Source organism: Mustela putorius, unplaced genomic scaffold (assembly GCF_011764305.1).
Source record: "Mustela putorius furo isolate JIRA1106 unplaced genomic scaffold, ASM1176430v1.1 tig00003853_pilon_pilon_pilon, whole genome shotgun sequence".
Lineage (NCBI taxonomy): Eukaryota > Metazoa > Chordata > Mammalia > Carnivora > Mustelidae > Mustela > Mustela putorius.
In genome coordinates, this window is record NW_025422005.1 from 80,604,576 (window position 1) to 80,620,158 (window position 15,583).

General features: G+C 41.3%; 1 pseudogene; it reads right to left on the minus strand.

The window, feature by feature from the left end:
* Window positions 1-14,378: 14,378 nt before the first annotated feature.
* LOC123387469 lies at window positions 14,379-14,454 on the minus strand (annotated as a pseudogene).
* Window positions 14,455-15,583: the final 1,129 nt, after the last annotated feature.

A 15,583-nucleotide genomic window follows, 5' to 3' on the forward strand; every position in this document is an offset into this window, starting at 1 on the left:
TATATAATTATGATCATCATATATGTATCTTGTCAGCTTGGAGGTTCTTGGGGGCAGTTTCTGAGTTCCCTGTTGCACCAGAGGGGATGCTGGGGACTAGCTCTCCTTAGAGACAACTACTTCTCTATCTTCAGAATGTTCTGTGTCATCAAAATATACCATATCAAGCCTTAAAACAAAACACTTCTGGTGAAAATGGCAGAATGAATAATTATTTTCCTTTTTGGGGGAAAAAAACAAAACCAAAAACAAAAACTTGGTAGTTTAATCAACAAACATTTATTAACCATTCACTAAGTGCCAGGCACCATTTGGGGGCTATAACGATGAGTAAGAGCATCCTTGTCTCTGGGAGACCGACGAGCCTCATCAGGGACGGAGGCATCCCACTAGGAGAGACGCAGCCCAGCAAGGTCCACGCTGGGACCTCGTTCTTGTGGGCCTCAGCAGTCAATATCAGTGCCTCAACAGCAGAACAGTAACGCCAACATCTCTTGAACACTGACTTTTTGATACCTCGGGCGCCTTTGTAATTTAATCTACACAATACCGGTGTGAGGATTTTACTGGCGAGAAACTGAGGCTGAGAGTGACATAGTCACTTGCCTGCCATGGCCCAGCTGAGTGGGGAGTCTCAAGCCGGTTATACCTGAGACATTCCATCTTGACTCCTTGTCTCCATCTGCGCCACTAGCAACCTTATGCAAGGCACGTTCCTCTCTCACAGGGCTCAGCGGTGTCTGTCTAATCGCTGTCCCTGCTGCCACTTGGCCCCCGCAGTGCTCTCCATAAAGCTCCCAAAATGAAGAACATGAAGCAGATCACGCGTCTCCCTTGCCGGGACCCTTCCAGGGCTTTCTATCACATGGGGGATAGAATCCAAGTTTGTAGTGTCTGCTGTTTGCTGCCTGCCAGCACCCCTTCAGCTCAGTTCCTGCTGCTTTCACCCAGCTTGTTCACTGGCCTTTAGACCAGAGGTCATCTGGCTTTCTGTAAAGGGCCAGATAGAATTCTCACAGGTTTTTCAGGCCATAAAATCCCTGTGGCATCTACCTACTCAACTCTGCTATTATAGCTTGAAAGTTGCTACAGACAAACGGACGAGGGTGGCTGTGTTCTAATAAAACTTTATTTAATGAACAGGTAGCGGGCCAGATTTGGCCCCCACACCACAGTTAGCTGACTGTTATTTGGACTTACTGTCCTTCCTTTGTTCCTCTAATATGCCAAATCTTTTACCGGAGGGTCCCACCTTCTGTTCCCAGATCTTCCGTGGCTATTAGCCCTCATTGTGAATGAGAGACTTTAACTTGGCTGCCCTATGTAAGTAGCTCTCTCTACCCCATCTGGACACCATATCATCTGGACACCATCATATTATTGCCTTCACAGCTCCTAAACAGGCAAGACCCTGTTGATTTGTTTTCTTGTTTCTTGTCTGTGGTCCCTTTCTAAGATAGCTCTATGGGAGGAGAAATCATATTTGCCGTGTTCACTGTGGTATTTCCACTGACTAGAGCAGGGCTTGAGGCAGAGGATAGATGCCAAGTAAATACTTTTAGTGGAAGTGCAAACCTGTCTGAAACCAAAGCTTGTGCTTTTAATGATGTCTCAGTATTCCCTTTCTGTAAACATAAAGTCACACCAGTGATAATCTGAGGAATTGAGAACATCAGACCCATAGAGGACCTCTGTGTCCTGGTAAAACCCCACCTCCCAAGGATTTCCGGTGGACCCACGGAATAGTTCCCATGGGCATGTGGGTAAGTCCAGCGTCTCACCCTGTGGGTTCTGCTGAGTCCTGACCCTTCCTATGTGGTCATCACTGCCTTTGCTGACACAGTTGCCTTGTTCCCTGGGTGGCTTCACTTCAACCAGGCTCCTGCTGTCACTCACATTGCTCTGCACTCACTGGCCATCTTGGATGTCTTGTGACCTCACCTCTGGGTACCACAAAGCCCACACAGTGATGGCCATGGCTCCTGATGGTCCCTGCTGCTGTCTCTGCTGAGACTCCATCTCTCTGAGTGCAACTGTCCCTGTCAAGCCCAGGAGCCTTCTGTTTCCTGTCCCACTAGATGCCACCACTTCAAAGTGCCGTGCTGTTTCTGGTCAATGGTAGAGGTGGGAAGAACACCTAGATTTTGTTTTCTCTCAACTTAGTGGTTCCAAGTTAGTGCTGCATGTGCCCCAAGGCCTTATAGCATTTTCAATTTTTTACTTAACTGTCATCTCTCTTCCTAAGTATAATAGCTGGTGCTTATTATATGATGCTTATTGTGTGACAGGCCCTGCTGGGGGCTTCGTGTTCATTAACTTGTATAATTCTCATGACAGAACCATGAGGCAGGAATGCTATTATTACCATCTCCACTGAAGCTAGAGAGGTTAACTGACTCACTCAAGGCAACTCGTATGTAACAGAATTGAAATTTGAATGCAGGCACTGAGCTTTAGAATTCACGCTCTCAATGCCAGTTGATATGACCTACACATGTATCCATGAGGGTGGAGTGGGGACAGGTGCAGGAGGCCAGTCCCACACTGTCCTCTGATCCTCCCTCCCCTGTCATCCCGGGGTTGTTACCTACTCAATGACCCCTCTCAGTGCCCCGTGTGCATAATTCCTGGGTGCACACCATTGAATGTTAGACTTCTGCAGATAGATCTGACCATAGGCTTGAGGGAGAACTGCTTTCCCCACACCCTTGGTCAAATAAGATGCTAAAAGTAGATGCTTGAAATATGTCTGTAACACAAAGGAAGAATAATGAACTCTTCAGGGAAGGAAGAAAAATTTGAACTAGACTCTGAAAGATCAATATTGTTTTGTCCTTCAGAGACTTTGGATAAAAGGGCACAACTAGACCAAGCACAGACTACAAGATCTATAAGGGGTCAGCCTATGACAGGTGAGAGGTAAGGTGGGGAAGGGAGAGTGGGGTGGGTCTGGAAGAGTCCTTGATGCGTGCTAGGAACCTAGGACATTATTTGATAGGCAAGGGTGGGGATGGAAAGGCAAGAGTGATGACAACAGCTTTGACCTCATAGTGCAGGAGAAAAGAGCTCTCTAATGTTCTATCAAGTGGAAGGTTTCAACTTACAGTTTAAAGTCTATTTAATGTCTGCTTGGTCTGTGGATTAACTTTTGTAGTATCGGTTGGCACAAGGCTATATCTGCATGGTTCTAATGTGAGCTAAATACTTGCAATGCCTTTTTTTCAGAATCAGTTCCCTTTTGCTCATTCCTTGTGATAAAATTTCCTTTCATTTTATGCCTGCTCCCACCCCTGCCTCGGCTTGAGTGGAGGTGATTCCCGAGTATTCTATCCTTTTTATTTTTTCTAAAGATTTTATGTATTTATTTGACAGAGTTTGAAAGAGAGCATAAGTGGGGGGGAGAGGCAGAGGAACAGCAGACTCCCCGCTGAACATGGATCCTGATGTGGGACTCTATCCTAGGACCCTGGGGTCATGACCTGAGCTGGAGGCAGAGACTTAACTGACTGAGCCACCCAGGTGCCCTGAGTAGTATTCTATTCTACTAGAATGACCTCAAGAAGGTCTAGGACTACTGCAACAGAGGACCTCAACCTTGGGGATGATGTCACACTTGATTGCCTTGAATGGCTTCATCCAGGTTAACAAGTCTTCTTGGGACCTAAGTGGAATCTCTCATCCATCTTCCTGCTGTGAAGGTTATGAAAGCACCAATTCTTAGTCTGAGAAGCTGCCTGCCTGGCACGGTCATCTCTAATGACTTTGGAGGCTCTTCAGTTTTCATGGACACCTAATTAGGCAGTTATTTACATTTAATTTTACTTATTCTTGTGACTCCCTTCTAACCAGCACACTAATGAAGTTCTTCTGTGACATCACAATGCTCCAACTGATGAAGTATGTCTTCCCTTTGGGAATCAAACGCCTATTCGAAATTAATGAGTCTCTTAGACCCAAACTACTTGTGAATTTTGTCAGCTCTGTCTGTGAGAACTATTTAGACTTGCCTGACTCTTGTCAGAACAGAGATCTTAGTTCTTTGGCAAATTTACATAAAATTGTAAGGAGAGTAACCCAATCAATGTGATCTATGTTCTCTTCCGCCCCACAAGGAGCAGGGGGTATGGGGAGTAAGAAAAGATTTCCAAAGTCACAGAGGACCAGAACAGAGCTTAATGAGCCTTTTGAGGAATCAAAAAAGAAATGATCAGCCTGAAGAAACATTTACCATCCTTATAGTTGTTCTATTTTCCCAGGGTCAATCTAGGAACATGAATTTTTCTATTCCCATGATTTTCCAAGTTTTAAAAACAGGGGGATCCTTTTATTTAAAAAATGGATTCTGTAGTGATTCCCATACATAGAAAACAGGGAACAATGGAGTTGCAGTGGTTGGAGAGGATGGTGGAGTCCCGAGAGCTTGTCCCATAATGCCTTTTCCTTACCTTACAGCTCCTCCCCTCTGCCTCCAGCTACTACAGGGCTCTGAAGAATTTGACATGACTACCCCTGCTCTATCGTATCCATTCATTCTAACAGTTGCTCTAGGAGGTATAGCTTACATGGGAAAGGGTTTTAAGAAATATTCTAAGAATGTTCTGTTTTCTCTTCATAGTAAATTACTCTAGAGTTCCCTTGATTACCATTTGAAATGGCATGACTTCTTCAAAATACTACAAAGTACATCAAAATGCTATGGTTCTCAGAAGCATCCCTCCTATAGGTCTTTGTCTTCTTCCAGTCTATTCATTCATCTTTTTTTTTTTTTTAAAGATTTTATTTATTTATTTGCCAGAGACAGAGGGAGAGAGAGCAAGTGAGCACAGGCAGACAAAGAGGCAGGCAGAGGCAGAGGGAGAAGCAGGCTCCCTGCTGAGCAAAGAGCCCGATGTGGGACTCCATCCCAGGACCCTGGGATCATGACCTGAGCCGAAGGCAGCTGCCCAACCAACTGAGCCACCCAGGCATCCCTATTCATTATTCTTATATTACCTTTATTATTCTTCCCACCAAGAAGGGGAAAAGAGTGCCCTTGCTCCAGCACTAATTATTGCTCTATTTTCAATCTTGAGGGTGGGAGAGGTCCTGAATCATACAGAATATATATTCTAGAACCATGTATAAGTGAAAACCAACTTAAGGCTATTCTTAGACTAATCCAGCCTTTCTTTCTTTCTTTTTTTTTTTTTTTAGGATTTTATTTATTTATTTGACAGAGATTACAAGTGGACAGAGAGGCAGGCAGAGAGAGGAAGGTCAGCAGGCTCCCTGCTGAGCAGAGAGCCCGATGCGGGCCTCGATCCCAGGACCCTGGGATCATGACCTGAGCCAAAGGCAGAGGTTTTAACCCTCTGAGCCACCCAGGCGCCCTAATCCAGCCTTTCTAGAGAACTGGAAATATGAAGCTTTAAAATCATCTCCATTTCAAACTCAGAAGAAAAGACAAAAAACTTTATGTAAAGACAGTAAATAATGATATAATAGATTCCTATGCTACTGTAGTTAGTTCAGTCAATGAGAGACAGGAGAAGCGGGGTGTGTGGGTAGCACAGTTGGTTGAACCCCTGACTCTTGGCTTTGGCTCAGGTCCTGATATCAGGCTTGTGAAATCGAGCCCTTCGTTGGGTTTCCTGTTCAGTGTGGAGTCTGCTTGGATTCTCTCGCCCTCCCCTTCTGCCCCTCCCCACCACTTCTCAAATAAATAAGTAAATCTTTTTTTAATTAATTAATTTATTTATTTTCAGAAAAACAGTATTTATTATTTTTGTACCACACCCAGTGCTCCATGCAATCCGTGCCCTCTATAATACCCACCACCTGGTACCCCAACCTCTCACCCCCCACCCCTTCAAACCCCTCAGATTGTTTTTCAGAGTCCATAGTCTCTCATTCAAATAAATAAGTAAATCTTAAAAAAAAAAAAAAAGTCAGGAGGAGAGAAGAAGGGCAGGGAGGGGGGAGAAGGAGAGAGGGAGAGGAAGCACAGCTGATGGAGTGCATGGAGTGTGGAAAGAGGAGGACGGCTGGCCTGTTCAGGCACATTCATTCACTTCCACCTCTGGGGGACTCCATCGAGGGTCTTCTTCATGGGTAGCTCTCACCTGATGGTCAGCCTCACCCCAGTCCTGCCCTGATGTGACCTTCTGAGCTACTAGAAGCAACATGCACCATGTCTACCAGTTGTCAAGGTTCTTCTTTACCCCTGCCTCTCCTGGCTGCTTGTGAGGTACCTTCTGGAAGAATTCCCCTATGTTCCTGAGAATGCCTGCTCCGAGTCTACTCTCTGCATATCAAGGAAAAATCACTGTGCTGTGGTGCTTTTCCTCTTTTTGAGAAATGTTTTCCATGCATCCAGGAGAGAAGTAAAAAGTAAAGTAGTTTTTTTTCTTTCTTCAGGTTTTAATTTTCTTTAAAAATTGTGTGAAAAAAGCCTTTCTTTTTTAAAATTAAGAACTCATCCCTGATAGAGAAATGATTTCTCTTTGATGACTTTGCTATGCCTGCATACCATCTGTGATATTTTTCCTCCACATTTTTCTTTAAAGCAAGTTAAAAGGCAATAATTCTAAGTAATAAAATTGGTGAAATCAAGCATTTGATGTGATATTATATTTAAAAAAATAAATAGATAACAATGTAAATATTTGATGGGAGGCAACTAAAATGATCCCCCTAGTGGTAAATGTTCTACAATTTGGGAAATACCATTCATTCTAGTAAATGGTCTGCTTCTGGCTTATTATGACTTTGAATATAAACTTAGGGTCTGGTACAATATTCTGCAATACACCAAGAAGAAAAGAAATGGTAAAGCTGGTGGACCTGGAGGTTGCCAGGAGCCGATAGGTCCCAGTATAAAATTCATGAAAATACTGGAATGTTTTCAGTATAGGTAAAATGAATGTGTATCCAACATAAATAAAATATCTACACATACATTTTTTTTAAATTCATACCTCAGTTTTGAGTGATAAAGTTATTCTAGGTCTATGGTATAGAAGACGACTGTGCACAAGAATATCACTTCAGTAATTTTCTTGTTACTTTCAGCCGGTAACTCCACACAGCAGCTCATTGTCCTGAAGGTGGTGTGATGGTCCGCTCATTGTCCCATAAATAGACAGGGTTTCTATGATTAAAAAAAAAATCATGCTACTTAATAATACTCTCAATCAACGGAGCACCTTTGTAGTTTCTCAGGAAAAAGATACAATAAGGTTATATTATTCCTTTATGTTTTTCTGTTTGCCACAGAATTTCCTTTTCAGATTCCAGGGCAAATAGAACAAAGGATCGGTTTTTATGATTTTTTTTTTCCTAAGAGTATGTTCTGGTGTCTCATTATTTGGAGATTGCTGTGAAAACTAGGATCAAAAACATAGATAGGCATAGTTAATTGTGTAATTCATAATAATAGCAAATTTTTCCTGTTCATAGGTCTTTTTGGATGCATTTTTTTTCTTCTGAGAAAGACTGAATGGAATAATTTTCTCCTTTTTCTCTCTTTTTCAAAACTATTGATGCGACACAATGCATGTTACATAATAATCACAGTTACCATGACTTTGGGGAAGCAGGGTTTCAAGTACACATGCTGTACAAAGGATTTTATGAAAATTTGGATTCTCATGTTTGAAGAGAATAAAAGGATTCCTTTGCTTCTTAGAAAGAAACCCTGAAAACAAACGAACAAACCGACTCAGGGCACGGACACCTAGCAGAGCCCACATCTGGGAAGAATGACGTGCCTTCAGCATGAAGTAGCTACAAGAAAAAGACATGTAATTAAGGAGGGGAAAAAAAATCAGAAACTGGAGCCATTAAAGAGACTGTGATATGAGGAACACATTGTACAGGAGATGTGACCACAGATCTCAGATCTGAGAGCTGAAAGGAAATGAAACTAGTTAAAATTCCACTGCTCATTCACTCCACAAGAGAAAGAACCTTCCTGTTCAATGCCACTTGCCACTTCAGTTTTAGAAACAATTAAAAGATGCAAATATTTGTGAATTGCGGCGTATGCCGTAATCCCGTTTTGAAAACCAACAGTGCCTTGTACCTGAGGTCCTCACTGCTGGTTATGTTGGGATTCAGGGGTTAAAGCAAACCCTTCAGAATGAGTTCACTCCTGCTACTCAGACAAAGGGACGCAACTCTGAGTCTGCGTTCTGTTTGCCTGCAAGCTGTTGCCTATGCCAAATGAGCATTTTAAAAACCATTCAAATTAAGTTGAAAATTTGTAATTATATTTTCCCTTTTAATTGTAACTTATGCAAATGTTATATTCCAGCTGTACAAATAATTTTCGCTTCAGACTACAACATCCACATTAAATCTAGCATGTAACACCCTGATAGAAGATTCTTCCCAAGCTGTAGTTGCAGATTTAGAAGACTGGAGTCGGCGCTGTTAGTTATGGCTTTCGTTGCTGTTACCCCGCAGTTAAGTATAGATTGCAAAGTGGCAATAGAGAAGAGAGACACCTTTGCTATAATTTGCTGGAGACAATTTATGAAGAGAGCACCGAGAAAGAGAATAGGAAGGCAAACAAACAGAAAGGCACGAGGTCTAAGAAACCTGGCTGTTTGAGAAAGTGGATATTGTATCCTTGCTGTAATTGATGAAGCTGGCTTGCAGTGCATTAGTTACAGGAAGAGGTTGCCTGTGATTCATTTGTTAATTGTCACGCATTTTAAACCACTTAGTGCAAACAGAAATTGAGTATTTTCCATTTTCAATGGAAATTTCACTTGGGGAAATCATGTATGAAACCATTAAAATTTTTAACCAAGGGTGAAAGAAGCATGGATTGTTTTACACACACACACACACACACACACACACACACGGGATCTCGCAAACGTGAGAAATGAAAAAGAAAAATCCCCTCCCTCCCAGATGCAGCACACTGTTCTGATTACCAAAGTGTTTTCTATCCATTAATTTGGGAAGGTTTTCATACGCTTGGTAGGCAAACACGCGGAACCCTGATGCGGAACCAGTTGATCTGCTTTTTGTGTTTAACTGTTCTGGAAGTGGTGGAAGAGATGGAAGAAGAAAGTTTACTTCACATCCTCAAGTAATTCACAAACTTGTTGAGAAACAAGGCAAACTTACGGAATGAGATGGACTATAATAAATAATACTGTGTGTTTATAGAACTAGCAGAGAGATCAACACTTCATCTCTCAGGGGGACAAACAGCTCTAGTGTGGCTTAGTGATTTGTTCAAAGTCACACCTAATAGTGGTGAAAACATTTTTCAAACTTAGGAGGTCTAACTTCTTGTTCTTTGTTTTTTTCCATCATGAAGGCATCTGTTAATTGAAAGCTGTGCAACTAAAGAATCTATTTGCTAAGCATGGGTCCTTCCTATATTTGCCCATGAAATGAACTTCGACTCAGTTGGAAATTGTATAGGTTTTAAAATACTTTCATAGGTCCTAGGTAGAGATTGGAAGGTTTTGTTGATCTCTAATTAGCTCTGATTGTTAAGATTGATTTTTAAACTGGGAAAATCCAAGATAAAGATCCCATAGCCCTGAAAAGTATGCTGTAAATCCATATGCTTTACGTCAAAGAGCAAGTGATTAGAAGTCCGGATTGATTCTTGTGTAAAGGGGCACTGCGAGGAAATGCTAAAAACGAATGTGCATGGACAAAAACCCTGGTGGTGTGTGTCACTAGCTGGGAATGCTCATTAGACCTCATTTACTACTGCTCTTGGCACAGTCTGTTACATAGGCAGCTATGACAATGACTATACTTTATAATGCAGAGCCTGGGCACTGATGTCTACGAAAAGGACTGACAATGGCAGGATTGGTGTGTTGGTCTACATGCAGTGATTTCCTGCGGGTAAGTATGGGTGTGCTTAGTTCTGTATACACCAGTTGATTCATTCAGCAGTTAATGTATGTACTGACTCATTCATCATGCATCTTGGGGGCGGGGGGCCTTTACCATGGTTCAGGCAAAATTACATTTACCACTGGGAATACAGGTTGGCAAAGTAAAAATGAAATAACTTATTTAATGGATATCCACTACAGGGCAGTTGCTGTCTGACGGAACCAGAAATTCTTAACGACTCCCATCCAGAAAGCCAGCTGTGCTGCCTATATCCAAGGCCAGATTGGTTTCCCCAGATCTCTCAGCAGCTGTCATCTAGCCAAACTGAGTGTCAGCCTTAGATGGTGACTCTTCCTCCTGTGTATCTTCCCAGAAGGTCATTCTGTAAGCCTATTCCACTGGAGGGTTCCAGCATCTTCTGTACTAGGATAGTGTGTAAAAGCATAGACTTTAGGGTGAGTTGTATGTGGCTGGTTCCACCACTCACAAGATGAAGGTCCTTACCACATATTTAGTTGTCTCATCAGGAAAATGAGTGTAATCTGGAGAGTTTGCAACAGGATAAAATTTAAATAAATTAATGCTTGACACTTAATAAGGCCTGACAACTGTGGCTAACCAGTGATATTTTGCTAAAATGTGTTCTTCTCTCAATACTCCTTTCCATTTGCAAGTGGTGTCTCTTGCCTGCCCTGTATTAGCTTCATGGGCTCATGACATTTTGCAGTGTGAGTAGTAACTTGGACATCTGGAGTCGGCAAGAATCATCTGGCTCCCTTTGACTACTTTGATACTCTAGTGTTGGACATGAGTGGGGCTACTGAGCTCATCTATGTATCAATTTTTCTAGTGGTGGACATGAGTGGGGCTACTGAGCTCATCTATGGCTACTTTCTGGAGGGCATCTGGAAATGCGGTTTTGCAGAAAGCTCACCTATGCTGGCTCCCATCCACAGGATCAGGGGGATTTCTGGGATGTAAATTGCTTCAGAGTTCCTTGACCCATTCTTCCCCTCCTCTTCTCCACCTTCTCTTTCTGCTTTCATCTCTTTCTCTTCCTCCTCTTTCCATCTAGTTTTCGGGACATTTACAAATACACTTTAACTCCGCAGTTCCTGACTCAGGCATTATCTTTATTAACATTTGCAGTTTGTGAAGATAAGAGGTTTTCATGACCTCTGCAGAGCCCCAGGGGAGGCCATGGCCCTGTATTTGTAGAGTCTTCTACTTTGATGAAATGCAGATAAATTGAAAAATCTGCCAAGAATCACTGTCCTCAGGATATTGGGAAACAAGCACTTCCATAGTTAATCGTGTGTGCGTTTTTAATTGTGGCCTAATAAATTAGCTTTTCTTTTGTATGCCTTTAAGTTCACTCTCAGAAAAAAATCTCCAAATATTAACATTTTTGCTTCCTGTGTGGTCAGCTAATTATCCTCAGAGTAGGTGCTGGACTGGGGAGAGCAAATAACAAAATCAGGTGGAGGAGGCAGGGATTTTTTTGTAAGTAGGAAGTAGGTTTCCTTCAAACCTTGAAACCCTATGAGGCAGTGGGGTAAGGAAAAATCACATACAACATGCTAGCAGCCCAGGGGACTAAGATTCACAACATGTTTTGTCCATCTTGCTAACTTTTTTTTTTCCCCCTAGGCAAAAGGTCTCTATCCAGAGCTTCTGGATCTTTAGGGCACATAAGAATCACTGGGGTGGCTATTAAAATGCTGAATTCCAGAGAGTCTGAGTCACTGGATGACTCAGTTCGTTGGCTCTCATCCAGAAAGTCAGCTGTGCTGCCCATGTCCAAATCCAAGTTAGTTTGGGATTGGATGAGTTGGGACCTGGCAGCCTGTGTCTCAGAGCGTGATGAGGCACGGGGTCTGCTTTCCTCTCCCCTTTGGTTTCCACTCTTGGCTCTGCCCATCTTGGCAGGCTTGGCTAAGAAAGCCTGCGCGAGAGGAGGTGCCTGGCGAAACAGATGCAGCTGTGTCAGAAGTGTTTATTCAGAACTCACAGCACTGCCTAATACACAGTGCCATCGGGTTGTTGCTCAGGGAGACACCTATGATTCCATTAATTATTTAGGGATCCAAAGTAGCCACCATTAATGAATTTGAATGTATTACAATGATCCTAATCAGAGTAACAGATGCAAAATGACAATATGATACACACAATTTTCCCCCAGCGAGTTACACACTATTAAGGTCTGTTGCAGTCAATGAATCCAGATGCTTCCACACTCTTACTGACCATGAAAGATCCTGGTTTCATTACATGAAAGAAAATAAGTTCATCCTGTCATCTTGCAGAGTTAAAGCGGGCTCCAATTCAGCAGCTGGTAAGGCATCATAAGTTGGTTTGCAATAATCCTGCTTCCATTTCAAGATTGACTGAGTGGAAGAATTCTATTGCATCTGGGTTTATCATTCCCTTTACATTATTTTTATGCTTTCCCAGATGAGATGGTTTATTCTAGCTAAGAAAGCCTCTGATGGACTAAACCAGTTTTATACACACACTAGGTGAGAAGAAAGTGAACTATTTTTATTGAGGGTAAATTCATTAAAACCAGAGTGACAAAACCAAAGTTAACCATGATAAAATGGGAAGCATAAAGCTTCTCGAGATTATGTCAGAATTCTGGTATGCATGAGGCTGTGCATGGCAGCACTTCCCCCCTTGTCTTAAGGATCATACAAAAGGAAAAGAGAGAGGAAAAAAAAAAAAACCCAACCAGGAGACAAATATAAGCCACAGACTGCAACACCTGTGAGAGCTGCCAAGAGAAGATGAAACCGTGTAGTAGCTGTAGAGGAGGAAACAAAAAGAAGCATCACAGATGGCGGCGAGACATCCTGGGGATGGTGGGATGTAGGGGGTGCCAGCAAGAATACTCTTCCTGAAGGCGAAGGGCTCCCTTGAAGAAGTGCTAAAGTTAACAGAATTGTTGAGGAATCCAGGTTAGCAGGGCTGGCGCGGAATTTGTCCTCTCCTGAGCTGGCTCTGACAGATACAGTAAAGGGCTGAACAAAGGAGCCAAAGAGGAGCTGTATTTGCAGAGAAAGACCTAATTCTAGGGCAGCAGGGAAGGACAATGAAGTCTGGAAGCCCACTGTGGCCCCACCCCAGGAAAAGAACCTCTGGAAAATAGCTGACTTGGGAAACTGTAACTCGTTCACTGATGAGAAGTTACAAAGGAAAAGGCATGGATAGAAAGATCCTATAATGAAAACATGTGGGAACAAGCAACACAACTAACCAGCAGATGGAGAGCACTCCTAAGTAGATAAAAATCTTGTCCTAACAATTTTTCATGAATTAAAATAAAAATATACTCAATGAAGCAATTACCTTGATGCAAGAAGACCACAAAGCAGAAATAGAAGAATACAGAAGGGAGGTGGGAAGTCACTGAAAAATATGAAAGATGAGCTGAAATGCAGAATGACTTTGCTGAGTCCTCATAGGTAATAACTGACAAATTATTTTACTTAAAGCTGAGAGAGAAAGTAGTAAATGTGAAATGCTTATTTAGCAGTACAAAGATGACAAACAGAAAAATAATAACATACCACTGGGTGGTAGAGGGGAGAGAGAAACGAGGAGGAGGACAAAGAGAGAGAGAGAGAGAGTAAGAAAACAGCAGAGGCGACTTTTCTCTGCTGCACAATACCTGGGGCCTCATCTGAATGACTGGAGACTGGAAATATCTGGGAGATTCTTCACTTGCATGGTTGGCTCATGGGCTGAGATGACCTAAGGCTGAGTTCAGCTGGGACTTGACCAGAGTCCCAAGGTGTGATATCTCATGTTGCCCGAGCTTCCTCATGGCATGATGGCTTTGGGATACCAGACTTCTTACACTGGCAGTCCAAGAGCAAGTGTTCCCAGAAACAAGGAGAAAGCTGCATGGCCCTTGCTGAGCTGGCCCTGGAGTCACGTAGCATCACTTCCACTGTAGTCTATGGGCTAATGTAGCCCAGGTCCACCCAGACTCAAGACAAGAGGCAGAGACACCACTTCTCTAGAGGAAAAAGTATCAATTGTGCTCATGTTTAAGTCTGTCACAGTGTTGAAGGATTCAAATTTTGATCTAATAAAGCAGTTAATAATATAAGAATAGACTAATATTTCCTTAATATGGTAAAATACATTTGGCTCAGTGGAAATGCCAGAATCAAGCTGAATGGCAAACAGCAGAGGCATTCCTTTTAAAGAGAAGAAAAAGTCAAGGATATCTGCTATTGCTAATATTAACATTCCTTGAGAAGTACTAGCCAAAGCAAGTACCTGAAAAGAAGGAAATAAAACTAACATTATTTGCAGATAATATATAATCTTTTACCTGGAATTTCCAACAGAATTAGTTGGAAAAAATGCTACAAATTGAGAATTCAGCAATTAGTGGGAACAAACTTAGTACAAAGAAATTAATAGCTTTCATATACAAACAGGACAGAGGATCGAAAAAATACCCCATATAGTAGCAACTCATAATACTAAATACCTAAGAATCCACGTTAAAATGGTCTATTTGAATGACAATAAATATAATAACACACTTTACACTTGATCTTAGCCAAAAGGCCGAGAAGCAATAGATAATAACACACTTTAAAACACTCCTTAGAAAATCGAAACAACTTCGAAAACAGGTTGATAGAAATACTTAACATCATAAAGATGTCATTTCCCCCCCTAAGTTAACTCTAATCAAACTAATAATTTGATTTTTGAAACAAATCATTCAATTTCAAAGTTCACCCTGAAAATTAAGAGTAGCCAACAAAACTCTGAAAGGAAGAACAATGGTGGTGGTGTTGGGAAGGAAATGTATCAGGTGATACCGTGTATCAACCCATCTTTTAAAGCTTAAGTAGATGAAGCAGTGTGGTAGGTAAATGAGTAGAAATAGATTAATGAAACAAAGCAGAAAGTCACCACATAGCCAGATATCCACAAAAATAGATCTCAATGTATATGGGAATTTAGTACATGGTGAAAGTAGATTATTCTAAAATTAATGTTTCAAACTCTAATGTGAAAAATCTGGAAAAAAATTTATATCTCCTAAACCATTATAGTAGAATACATTCCAAATGGATCAAATATTTCAGGTAAGAAAGGAAGTGTTGACAGTACTGGAAGAAAACACAAGGGCAAAGGAAATTCCTTTAAGTCCTTAGAATGGAAAAATCTTTCCGACAATAAGATAAAATCTAAAAGAAAAGCATGAAGAATTCAACTATGTTAAAAAAAACTTTTGCATGTATAAAACACCATAATCAAAGTCAAAAGACATATTAATTGCAAAATTTTTCAACTTCTAAAGGGTTAATCACTCTAATATATACAACAAGGAAGAAATGGATAAGAAACAGACAATGATATAGTCAAAAATGGAAAAAGGATATATGTAGACTACAAAAAAAAAAGAAATCCCAATAGCTCTTCAACATATAAAAATATCCTAGACTTTGCACACAAAAAATGCAAATTAAATCTGCTCTGAGATGACATTTTTTAACCTTTCAGACTGGCAAAATTCCTTATGTTTGATGATACACCGTGTTGATGAAATTGTAGAGAATCTCATCAGTTGCTTGTGGAAGATGAATACAAATATTGTAACTATTATTTGATTCTCAACTTAGTGTCTAAGAAAAGAAACTCTATACCCTCTTCTTGATCTTTTTAAAATATTTTGAAGCCAGTAAAATTCCAAAGT